Source organism: Ambystoma mexicanum, chromosome 1q, assembly GCF_040938575.1.
Source record: "Ambystoma mexicanum isolate Mex_15411 chromosome 1q, UKY_AmexF1_1, whole genome shotgun sequence".
In the NCBI taxonomy this organism is placed as follows: Eukaryota; Metazoa; Chordata; class Amphibia; order Caudata; family Ambystomatidae; genus Ambystoma; species Ambystoma mexicanum.
Window position 1 is genome coordinate 679,584,165 of NC_090922.1, and position 13,016 is coordinate 679,597,180.

Here is a 13,016-nt window from a genome sequence, read left to right on the forward strand (position 1 = left end):
AGTTGGGAGTTGAAAGACTTTGCCCGAATGGAGACTTGTAGCGTGGTGAGGGGGGAAGGGGAAGCTCCGACGCCAGTTGAAGTAATTCGGTGTCAGACACCATACAAACCAAAATCATGGCTGGGGGGACCCTTTGCCCTGCTTCTAAGATTATATGTGCAGTCTTCCAAGGAACAGGACATGGAGCTAGTTAGCAGAGAGGATGAACCCAAAGAGTCCACGGTTGGAGCAGTGAAACGGATGAGAGGGTGAATCTGACAAGACAAGAGTCAATTGTTTGCACACACTTTGTTGCCACGTATCTCCATGCTGTGTGTGTGATTAAAAGCAGTCTGCTACTCCTCCAAGAAAATGATGGACATGAAAGAAACACTCCACAAATTCCCCGTAGGCAATCAGGAACTGTTGCACTGTCATTGCACACACTGCACACTCCACAGAGGACTAATGATGATTGGTCAGAACCACACATGCCCTAGCACTCCGAATCAAAAAAGCGAACATGGCCTACACCATGTTCACGTGGCATGGTCCTTTTTCAGATAACATGACATTGGACTGTGCTTAACAAAGAAGTTTCTGTGCACCAGTGCACGCAAGTGTGGTCTGATGTGGCAAATCTAGGATGAGACTTAACAGGAATCAGGGATCACAGGAGAAGACAATTTGTTGGTTGGGGGATTTAGCAGGAGAACATGAAGTGCATGTCACTACAATCAAAGAGGTCGGTTGGATGAAGGTTGTTCCTCTATGAAGGTGGGTGCAGCTATGATGGCTGGTGTGGTTTTATCTGTGATAGATGGTGCAGGTTTCTTTGCTTTTAGTAAAGTACTGTGGCAGAGAAGAAGTTAATCTGTGAGGAGTATTTCACCTCAAAGCTGAGGAAGAAGCATGCAGATAATGAGTATTTAGGCGGCGATTATTTGGCTGTTCCTATGCTGTTATTGTAATGTCTAGTACAGCATTAGTTTATAAGTGATGTGAGTCCTGTGTTATGGGTGAGGCCTGCTGTATGGGTGAATTATTGGGTCTGTTAGATGTGTAGAGGAGCAGTTGGATACATTTTCCCAAACTGCCGCCCCTTCACTGCCGTCATACTGGAACAGCAGGAGAAGGGCCAATTGTGAGATTCCATGTGTTATGCTTATAATGCATCGAGTGTACGAGAGATGATATGCACTCAGAAAACCGTATGGAATGTACACTTGCACTGAAAGTGTGTAAGGATGCCATATGGAAGGATGTCAGCATGAACCATTGGACATCATGGAGCCGTGAGTGAAACATGACATGGATAGAATGATGTCACAAAGAAGATATACAAAGCCATACTGAAACAATATGAAAATACTCAAGAGTGATGATATAACTGAAGCAATAAGAGAAACAAAATGATAAAGTAAAAATGAATGCAAAAGACAACAAAGTAACTTGCTCATCAATACGTGTAAAAACTCAGTAACGCAAGGTAGAAAAGATACATAGAAGCTTGCTATAGAGTAATCTATAACTTGGCAAGGACGGACATAATTAGAAAATGGACATCAGCTCATGTAAATATTCAATTCAAATACATCAAACAGATTAGGGTTGCAGAGTCAGGAGACACTGGAAGAACAGCTTTGTGTGCAAAACAAAGAGCAATCTTTGTTGGCTTGGGATCAAGTATGCTATTTTTAAGGAATAGCTGCAAAGCACAAAGGGATGCAGACGGATAAGCCATGGATGAGACATATTTCTCTTAGATTAAAGAAGAAGAAAACATCTGCAAGAGCCAAGTTTTGGACAATTAAATGTGTATAAAGTCTATACGATGTAGAGTTAGAAAGTCTCTAGAGGCCAAGAGGATCAAGGACATTAAATCAAATAGCAATAAATAAGGGGCTGAAATGGACGAATGTGTGATCTCTTCACATGTGACCCAGAAGTCAAAAACAAGGGCTATTCATTAAGCCTTGGATGAAGATAGTAATGTGCTTTACTCCCTTGAATGTCCTAGAACAGAGAGCAGGCTACAAAGTCAACTACAGATGGGAAACTTTGGCTCATGGCCGGTCTGATCAGAGATGATGGAGTAATTGGGAAATAGAGAGTAATCTGACGTGAATCAAGCACCTGGGTTTTGATTTCCTTAAATGCTCCTAGCTGGGCCAAGAGTCCAAGGTTGGGTGAGAATGTCAACCAATTAGTGGGTATATGGGGAAACCTGCTGTGCAATGTTGCATAGACCATTCTGCTGCAATTTTGTTCACTATAATCAGAATTATACATATTTAGACACAGTTTGAGATGTGTTTTACAGACAATAGACAGCCAATGAAGTACTAACCCATATACATTCCATAATTAGACATGTTCCCTTAACCTATCCCTCCCGCTAATACATTTTATAGTTTGACATGTAGGATGACATCAGGGATGACGCGTATTGTGATATAAGACCTCTGTGTAATCAAGTTTGTGGGTGAGTGTGCAGGCATCTGTCTGATGTTTGCATGTTGACACTGCTTTATTAAACTGAGAATAAAGAAGTACTTTGCCGTATTCTTTGAGTCTGTCTGGTTATTTGCTCTGAGATCTTTATTGGTAATGTCATCTAGCACAAAATACGCTTCAAGGTGCTAGAGCACATGTTGGTAGCAGTACGAATGGTTCAGGTCTAGCCGACCTAGGGCCATAGCTAGATCCTCTGACTTATTTCAGCTCCCGTCATTAGCCAGAAGACCACAGAGCTTCCTAATGAGAACAGCATGCAACAATACACGTGTGAAAGGATATGGTTGGCAGGTCCCCCTTTGACAAAGTTCCTGCCAGATCCCCATCAGGTTCCCCATGGACGGAAGGCGAACTGGTCAATTGAGGGATAGTCGATGCCAAGGGACTCGAGCATTGAAACGGATGTAAGAAACACCTAGCGTTGGCTGTCCACTTCTCGAGTGACGCAATAGCCTGAGTCCAGTCCTTTCTAGCAAATAGAACAATGAGAGTCTTTTCCCCTTTGGCATCAGCTGACCCGATTCAAACTATGCGGGGTGTCCCGCAAGGATTCTATGTCTCGTCCACCATGTATAATATTTTTACCAAGCCCCTATTTGATAAATTGGACAGACTTGGTGTCACCTACACTAATTATGCAGATGACACCCAGATCCTCATTCCCCTTTTGGGCAATTTTGATAAGGATACGGCCTTGGTAAATGAAATATACCTCCTCATTCAGGCATGAATGGCATCCTAGGGCCTCTGCCTGAATGACGATCAAACAGAGATCCTGATCCTCGGCTCCAAAGCCAATCTAAAAAAACTAAGCCCCACCTACACCTCATTCAACATAGACGGAAACATAATCAAAGCAGTACATGAGGTAAAAACACTAGGATTTTAGCTTGATTCCACCTTATCTCTAAGGAAACAGGTTAATTCCTTGGCTTCCTCCACTGCTTACACAGGCAAGCTTATCAGAGCTTGCTGACCCTATCTAACTAATGCTAGTTGTATCACCCTCGCCAATGTTCTAATATTGTCAAAATTAGATTGCAATGCCCTATATCTAGGAGCCAACAAATATATCCTCAACAAATTCCACCCCTTCAAAATAATGCCCTGAGAACTGCCCTCATTCTAACCAATAGAGAACATATCTCTAACATCAGAAGAGACCACCACTGGTGAAAAATAAGCAATAGGATCACATTTAAAACCATATCACTCACATACAAATGCCTCAACAATGCAGCTCCCCCATAGCTCACAGAAGGAATGACCAGAAAAACTTTGATTTGCCTGTCCAGAGCAGACTCTCATTGTCTAGAGATACCTAGGTTCAAACTAACCAAATCTGCAGGAGGCAGCTTTCCAGTTAAAGCTGCACAACACTGGAATACACTACCTCTGAGCCTTAGAATTGATCAATCCTATTTTAGCTTCAGGCGCAACTCACTGGGTCGGTCCAACGACACATAACCTTGGACACCTGTTGTATCCTCCAGTATGCCTGACATGTATGGACTCATTCTACTGCACCCCTTCTTGAATCTATGTATCTTACTGCATAATTAATGTAACCTGCCTGTAGCTGCCCTGTTTTGTACTGTATCCATACCTTGGTGTAACTAAGTCTAAAGTATTCTTATCTGCTGCACCCAGTTACCTACGGGTTTGGTGTGCATTACCAAATAAACAAACAAACAAACAAGTGGAACATTGAACATTGAAAATGGCAAAAATAAGCGGAGGGACAGTGTTGTAAATACTGTATGCATAAAAGTGACAGGATTTTGATGGATTATGAAGAAGAGCAGTAGATACCTCACTTTCCCGGTCCTAAGGGGATGTTAGGGTAGGCACTATATAGACTCCAAAGAGGGGGTACACAAGACAGCGTGGAGGAATCTCTTTCGAGAGAAACTGGAGATAGGTCAGATGACATCATAACAGACAAGCATAGAATGCAGTCTTTAAGTAGACTAGATCTAGAAGGTTCAGAAAAGGATAATAGTCATACAAGCTGGGGCATAATATGTCAGACGAAGACTGGAGAGAGCGTGAAGCAGGGCTAAAAGAGCAGATGTGGGTTTTCAAAAGAATCGAGTGTAGAAAAAGGGGGATAATTGACAGATTTACAAGACCCCAAAAAGAGCTCACCAGAATTGATACCATATACTGAGTGACCACAAGCACGATCGTGCAGTGCAGGGGATGTATCCCAGCGTTATGTATGCAGATTAAGGGCATTACTAGGGCGGACACAAATGGGCGAGATTAGCCCTCACTGGAAGACAAGAAGTGTAGGCAGGTTTGATTAGGGATCAGGATTTTCACAATTCCCATTATTAGAGAAAGGTGGTCGACGACCAGAATATATACAGTGGCCACAAATGGATAAAGACAATTTCAGATGTAAATTACAGGAAAATTGATCTATGAGTTTGAAAGAATGACATCAGGAATGACACAATAGCTATAGGTGTCATAAAATGCTTGGTAGCAGCAATCATAGGAGAGAGAGAGCAGACAACATTTGGAAACAAGCAGAATATGCAGGTGTGACTGCACAAAACATGACACACGATGGAGCCCCATTTAATAATTGCAGAGCAGATGTATGGCTGGCAGACAGGGTGCTATACCCCAATACATCAGACATGGTTGCGATTATGACTACGAAAATGGGGGAGGAGGAAGACCCTGTATCTTACATTCAAGATGTTCAAAAATACTGGCACTTTGAGACGCATGACCAATGGGATAAACCAGTATATATTACCACATTTTTTGTCAGGGACTGCCTGAGCCAGTGCAACAGCAACTGAAGAAACAGGTGGAAATGGAAGTGAAGCCATGGCCAGAAATACAATTGACGATCGTGCATCACTTGGCGATTAATGCAGGAGAACAATAAGAAGAACGCCGAGAGTAGAAAGCAGGAAGAAGTGAAGTTAGTTCATAGGAAGTTGTCAAAAATAGCCATAGAGGGAGCAGTATTGATGAGTAATGAAGGTGGGGTGATGCAGGCGATGCAATCAGTGCTGCAAAACAACGCAGTGTATCCCACAAATCAGAGTGGTTACAATGTTTGGCCAAGGGTAAGAGGAAATAAGCTGAGAGGGGGAAGACATGGTGAATTTCGAAACCCTCAGGGAAGAGGAGGATTTAATGGAGGGCAACCCTAGTAATGTTGGAATTGCGGACAAATAGGACACATAGCTAGAACATGTAGAAGCAGAGGAGGCATGCAGCAAAATTGGTAAGCTCCTAGAGGAGGATGGGCTATACTTTGCAATATAATACAGAACCAAAGGAATAGTATGCCCAAGATCACATGCAGGTTCAGACATATGTGCTGCAACCACAGCAAATGCAGCAAGCACCATTACAAATTCAATCACCACAAGGGTAATCACAGCAAGTCCCCATTCAGGCAAAACAGGTACTAATGCAGCAAGCACAGACACAGCAGGCTATGGTGCCACAATAGAATATAACTACAGGAGTTCAGCAAGTACCTGCACCCACATTAGGGAGGGTGACTGTGGTAGGAGGAAATCCTTTCGCAGGTACAGGGATGGGTTTATATCCACAATAGGACAGCCCACAGAGCGACCTGATGTGTTCAGTACTATCAGTGACAATCAGACCACATTTCTTGTGGACACTGGAGCAACTTGTTCCGGTGTCCCTGAGGGAAACTACCTAATGCCAGGTATTGCAATGAATGGACAGGGATTCTCTGGGGCATGTGTTTAGTTCATTTTACAGATGATATACCAATCTCTATAGGAAAACCCGACATGTCTATGCCATTGCTATATTGCAGGAAAACACCAGTTAACATATTGGGGTGTAACTTAATGACTAAACTTAAAACAATTATATATTTTTCTGACATTGGATTGTGTGTTCTACTCCAGGGATATATTATATGAATGTGAGAGAGTTTATATTAGCCTTCACAGGCCAGTACGCATTACGAGTGGTCCCTTTAGACCCAGAAGTATATTTGTATGGAGTGACTGTCTTATTATTGTGAATGCCCAGATTGATAGGTAAACTATTAAGAATACCTAATAAGTTTTTTGTTCTGACCAGAAATCCCTATGGATGAATGTGAGGGGCAGATTCTCCACTTGGAGTTAGAAGCAGCAGTTATTAGAGAGAAAATGGTGGTTCTTCATAGGACAGATGAGTGTTAGGCAGAAACCTGTGCAGTTCCCTCTAGGACCACTGCAAAAGATTTAAGACTACAGGTGTTTGGCAGTAAACCCACTTGGTAGCAGTCTGTACCACACAAATTCACTTGGTAGCTGTGGCTGAGCAGTCAGACCTCCCTCAAGAAGAGTTAGGCAGTATACAGTGTATTCACAATATATCAAAGGAACACAGTAGAACAAGCAAACACTGACCAGAGCTTGGTGAAAAAGAGATATAATTATTTATTTAAAACCACAACTAATAAAACCCACTAGCACTAATATCAAGCAGTTCAAAAACACAGTCACTAACGATTACAAAAACACTCCCTTCAATGATAAGTTAGACAAGTCTTAAGTAAGGCAACACTTATTTTCGGACAGCGGTGAGCGCTTAACGAAGATGGCACTCTAATCAATCAATTTAAAAGTGAGAGAAAGGCAGAGCAAAGATAGAAACAGATCCCAACACTTTCGGAAGAACACAGTAGGAGAAGAAGGCAGGTTAAAACCGTAAGGTCAAAGTTAACAAGGCCGGACCCACTTTAAGAGGCTCCGGTCAAAATGTGTCCAAGGTCACACGGTTCAGTGCCCAAAAGTCTCGCAATCAGTTCAGAAAGAGTTGGACCAAAAGAAAGGGACCAGTTAGATGGTCAAGGCGGCCAGCCCAGTCCAGAAGGTTAAGGGATTATTATTACCTTGTAGCAATCTTTAGAAAGGGAGGCCTGGCGGACACGGTACCTTAAGGTGGTGAGAATACTCCAGCGGGGGCAGTTGTTCCTGGCAGCGGATGCAAGTCGGTGCTTCGTCCGGGGGAGGAGAGGATCTCATCGGGGAGGAAGACAGGAGTCTGTTGCACTGCCAGGGAAGAAAGCAGCCGCAGAGTTCTCAGTTAAAAGGAGCGGTCCTTTCATTCGCGGTCCAGTGGTAAGTGGCTATCCGCTTGCCGGGGTGCTTGGCACAGGCAATTCGACCACAATACATCCTGGGATGCGAGAAAAAGAAGGTAAACTGGTTGTGCCCACCAGACAGGGGAAGAAGACTCTCCAGCCGGGAGATCTTCTCTGTCATTGGGAAGTAGTGAGTTGTTTCCGCAGGGCTCTGCCGGTGGTGTCGTCGTAGCAGGTCAGCTCAGCTTCTCCCTCGTCGGATTTTCAGGTCCTGTGGCGACTTCTAAAGTTCCAGTCCCAAAAGCCCTGCTTTTATGCAGCACACCCCCATTCACTCAGCCTAGCTGTCAATCAAACATGCTAAGTGGTGAGCCGGCCGGCTCACCACTTGGGCCAATCACGCAAAAGTGCGACTTGAGTTACCAAGGTAACTCAGTCCAGGGTGCCTAAACCCCCTCCCACACCCCCTGTGGTACCCAGACAGAGTGGCACACTTTTGGAGGCTTCTGTGGAGAAGCCTGCCAAAAAGTGGAACAAAGGGCTCGACTTGGGTTGGAGTCACAGAAGAGAACACAAACGCCATTTTAGAATCGAGTTCTGGCAAAAAATACCAACCGGCAAATTAATATTAAATAAATAAACCGGCGGTATGTTCGAGGCTATGTGAATTAAATAATTAAAGTTGGTATCTTCGAACAATGGGAAAATCCCATAGAGATATATTCTCGGTCGAATATAAAAAGTAGTATCCACTGCCTCCAGCCAAAACTCGATCAGGGGGGACGGAGACATGCCCCCTCGAATAACAGACCCCGGGGCAATCGAATTGCCCCAACCAGTACATCCACAATATGATGGTTTGTACTGGTTTCTGTTCATAATTTGGGACTAGTAAAGCCAATGGTGACTTTACATTCCCTGGGAGACAGTAGTCAGTCCAAGGGTATGGAGTCTATGGTGGGGTGTCACTATGACACCCCTGTGTCACTGCACTGAGGGTGCTGTGTAACACACATAGTAAAAACACATGACACCCTATGGAGTAAAAGACCCCATAGCCCATAAAACACATTAATAGCCAAAGAAACCCCTCAAATCATGTCCAAGAGTGTGAGAAAAAGAGACTCACTCTTGGCAGGAGAAAAAAACAAACTCCAGAAATCCAGCAAAGCTGCTGGGGGACTCACTAGGTTAGGAAATTCAGCCTAAACAGAGAATTCTCCCTGACACTCGCCCTCCCCCCCCTAGACTAAGGGACAGGATGATTTAATCCACTCCTGGATGAATCTCATACCTCTAGTCGATGACATACATCCTAGAGAGACCATCAGCATTTTGGTGGTGACACCCTGACCTGTGCTCAATGGTGAAATCAAACCCTTGCAGGCAGATTGACCATCTCAATAGTTTTGGGTTTTCCCCTTTCATTTGTATTAACCATCTCTAGGGTTGGGGGTCAGTCTGAATGACAAAAGTAGAACCATACAAGTATGGCCTAAACTTCTTCAGAGCCCACGCAATAGCAAAAGACTCTAGTTCAATGGTTGCCCACCTTGTTTCAAGATCCTTCAGTTTTCTACTGATGAAGCAAATGGGGTGCTCCCTACCTTTCCCATCCAGTTGACTGAGGACTGCACCTATTCCTACATTTGAAGCATCTGTTTGCACAATGAAAGTTTGGTGGTAGTCAGGAGCTCTGAGTACTGGGGCTTGGCAAAGAGCCTTTTTCAGGGTTTCAAAGGCCTGTTTGCATTCCTCATTCCACCTTACCTTTTTCTTTTAGAGAGGATATGACATTCAGTGGAGAAGCTATGGACCCATAGTTCTCTATGAAATTCCTGTAGTATCCTGTGAGGCCTAATAAGGCTCTCACCTGGGTCTGAGTAGTAGGTGTTGTCCAATTTTGCACAGCTTCAATCTTACTGGGCAAAGGCCTTATTTCTCCACCTCCTATCTCATGTCCAAGGTAGACCACTTTAGTCTGTCCAATCTGGCATTTACTTGCCTTTTTGGTCAGATTGGCCTTTCCAAAAGCCTGCAAAACATATCTCAGGTGGTCCACATGTTCTTCCCAGGAATTGCTGAACACTGCTATGTCATCCAAGTATGCCATGCAGAAGTCCTCCATCCCATTCAGAACCTGGTTTACCATCATTTGAAATGTAGCAGGTGCATTTTTCAATCCAAAAGGCATAACCTTAAACTGGTATAAGCCAACTGGGGTAGAAAATGCAGTTTTCTCCTTGGCATGGTCTGTCAGGGCTATTTGCCAATAGCCTGACGTCAAGTCAAATGTGCTGAGGAACTTGGCTGCACCAAGTCTATCCACCAACTCATCTGTCCTTGGCAAAGGGTGGGCATCAGTCTTAGTGACTGCATTAAGAGCTCTGTAATCCACACAGAATCTAAGTTCTTTAGATCCTGCCTTTGGTATTAACACAATTGGGCTAGACCATGGACTAGTAGAGGGCTCTATTACCCCGAGATCAAGCATTTTGCTGACCTCACCTTTGATGTGGGTTCTTACATTCTCTGACATTCGATATCCTCTGCTTTTGACTGGCAGACAGTCACCAGTGAGTATGTCATGCTGTTCCCAAGGGGTCAAGCCTGGTGAAAGTGAGAACAGGGAGGCAAACTGATTTAACATAGATTTGCAGTCTTCCTGTTGCTCAGGTGTCAGATTTGAAGAGAGATTTACTCCTTCAATCTTTTCGTCTAAAGGTAAGCCTCTTAGGAGATCAGGAAGAGCTTCACTCTCTTCTTCTTCCTCTGATGATGCTAGAAGCAAAGCTCCTACATCAGGTCTGGAGACATACGCTTTTAGTCTGTTGGTGTGGAAGACTGTTGGAGCCTTCTTGGGATTGCCCAAGTCCACCAGATAGTTGGCCTCTCCAGGTTTACCCACAACCTTGAAGGGTCCCATCCATTTGTCTTGCAAGGCCCTCTGCCTTGTTGGAATCATAACGAGAACTAGCTGGTCCTGAGTAAACTCAACCATGTTAACCTTTTGGTCATGCTAGTGCTTGTCCAGCTTTCAAGTTATCACTTGCTTCTGCCATCATTTGCGACATTCTCCTTCGGAGACCTATCACATAGTCAGTCACTCTGACTGGCTTGGGGGAAGGAGCACTCTCTAACCCCTCCTTGATCAGGGCCAATGGACCTCTGACCGGATGACCATAAAGAAATTCTGAGGGACTTCTCTATAAGCAAAGAGAAGGCATGGCAGTAGAAGGTCCCACTTTCTTTTAAGGGGGTCCTCTAAAGCACCTATCATGCTCTTCATGGTTCTGTTGAACCTTTCAACCAGCCCATTTGTCTGAGGGTTGTATGCGGTTGAGAACTTGTAAGTAACTCGGCAGATTTTCCACATTTCTTTCATGTAGTGGGACATAAAATTCGACCCCCTGTCAGAGATTACTTCCTTAGGAAACCCAACCCTGGTAAAAATACCAAGGAGGGCCTTAGCCACAGCCGGAGCTGTAACAGTCCTCATAGGAATTGCCTCAGGGTACCTAGTAGCATGGTCTACTAGAACAAGTATAAACCTGTTGCCTGAGGAGGTTGGATGATCAAGGGGACCAACCATGTCAATCCCTACTCTCTCAAATGGGACTCCCACTACAGGGAGAGGCACTAAAGGTGCCACATTCTTGGAGCCAACCTTACCAGAAGTCTGGCAGGTGTGGCAGCTCCTGCAGTACTTATCTACTTCAGCCCCCATCTTTGGCCAATAAAAGTAGAGTGAGAGCCTTTCCTTAGTCTTCTTGAAACTCAAGTGACCAGCCAAAGGAATCTCATGGGCTAACTGCAAGAACTGTGGTCTGTTCTCTTGGGGTACTACAAGTCGTTTGTTGTCCCCAGGTGCAGATTCCGTTGGTTCACTGTAGAAGAGGCCATCTTCCCAGTGTAACCTATATTTCCCAGGCTCTTGCCCTTCAGCCTGAGCATCTGCCTGGTGGTGAAGACCTTCCAGAGTTGGACATTCTCTCTCTCCCTTACTGAAGTCTGCCCTGTTGGGTCCACCTTCTGCCAGTAAAGACTGCAGCTCAGGATGGTCAACTGGATCCAGATCTCCAATGAGTTCCTGGCCTTCCACTAGCTCTTCCTCAGAGTCTAGTTCAACCACACAGGGTTGTACCTCCCTCTCAGCCTCAGCTGGAGGGGGAGTTACTGGTGTAACTTTGGACAACCTAGGGGAAGTCCTTGTTGGCTGCACTGGAGTGCTGGCTGTGAGGTTCTTTTTAGAAGTTTTAGGTTTCCCTTTTTCTTCTAGTTTCTTAGAGACAGCAGCTGACATCTCCAGTGGAGCAGGAGTGATCTCTTTCTTCATCATCTCCTTGGGAGCACCTCTCATGGTTCTCTCCCTTGCAAGTCTGGTGAGCTCCTGTTACCTTTTACTAGGAGGTCTGGGGGTATGTGACACTACTCCAAGAGTTTTCAAGTCATTACCCAACAGAACCCTTCAAGGCACCTCACTTTGTATGCTGACAGGTATCTTCACAGTCATGTCATTACACTGGATGAGAACTCGTAATTGGGGAAGCATCGCACAGGCCCTCCAGCTAACTTGGTGAGGCGTTTGGGTGCCTTAGCAACATCCTCAGCCTGAAAAAAATGATTTGTCCACCACAGTTATGCTGTGCCCAGTGTCCCTAATGGCAGGAGTCTCCTGACCATTCACCTGGACACTGTCCTTATAATATTCTTTAGTATTATCTGGGATAGAATTATAGACACCTAAGTTCTGTTGTTCCCACACACCCAGAGACACTAAAGAAACACTGGCTGAGACTCCAATGGGTTCATCAGCCAGCAATAGAAAGTTTCCACTTGCCATTTGTACTTCCTCCTCTGGAGCGAAGGCTAAGGAGACAAGCTGGACCCCTGAAGGTTTACCCTTACATCTGGGATCTCCTTTCACATGGTCAGTAGAGCCACAAACAAAGCATTTACCAAATGCTTTCTGGAATGGTGGCTTGTTCTGACCTCCTTCTGGTTTGGCACCAGAAGGTACACTAGCCTGATTTGGTTTCCCTTGTGGCTTACCTTTTGGTTTTGTTTGGGGCCCTCTTTGGAATTGGAATTATTAGAATTCTCTTTGGAGTCCTTTTTTGGCTGTTTTCCCTCATCCTTTTTCTGAGTAGCCCCAGAATCCTTGTGAGTGGCCCTGGTGGCAACCCACAAATCAGCAGCCTTAGCTAACTTCCTGGAATCCAATTCCTTTCAATCAGCCAAGTGTTGTCTGAGCTCAGGAGAGCAGGCATCATAAATTGACTCCAACATTACAAGATTCTTCATTCCTTCATAAGTGTTAACACTGTAACCCTTAATCCATCCCTCTAAGTTTTTCAAACCTTCACTCACCCAGATAGCCCAAGGGGTACCATAATGCTTTTTGAGGGTCCTATACCTCTTAAGGTACTGGGAAGGG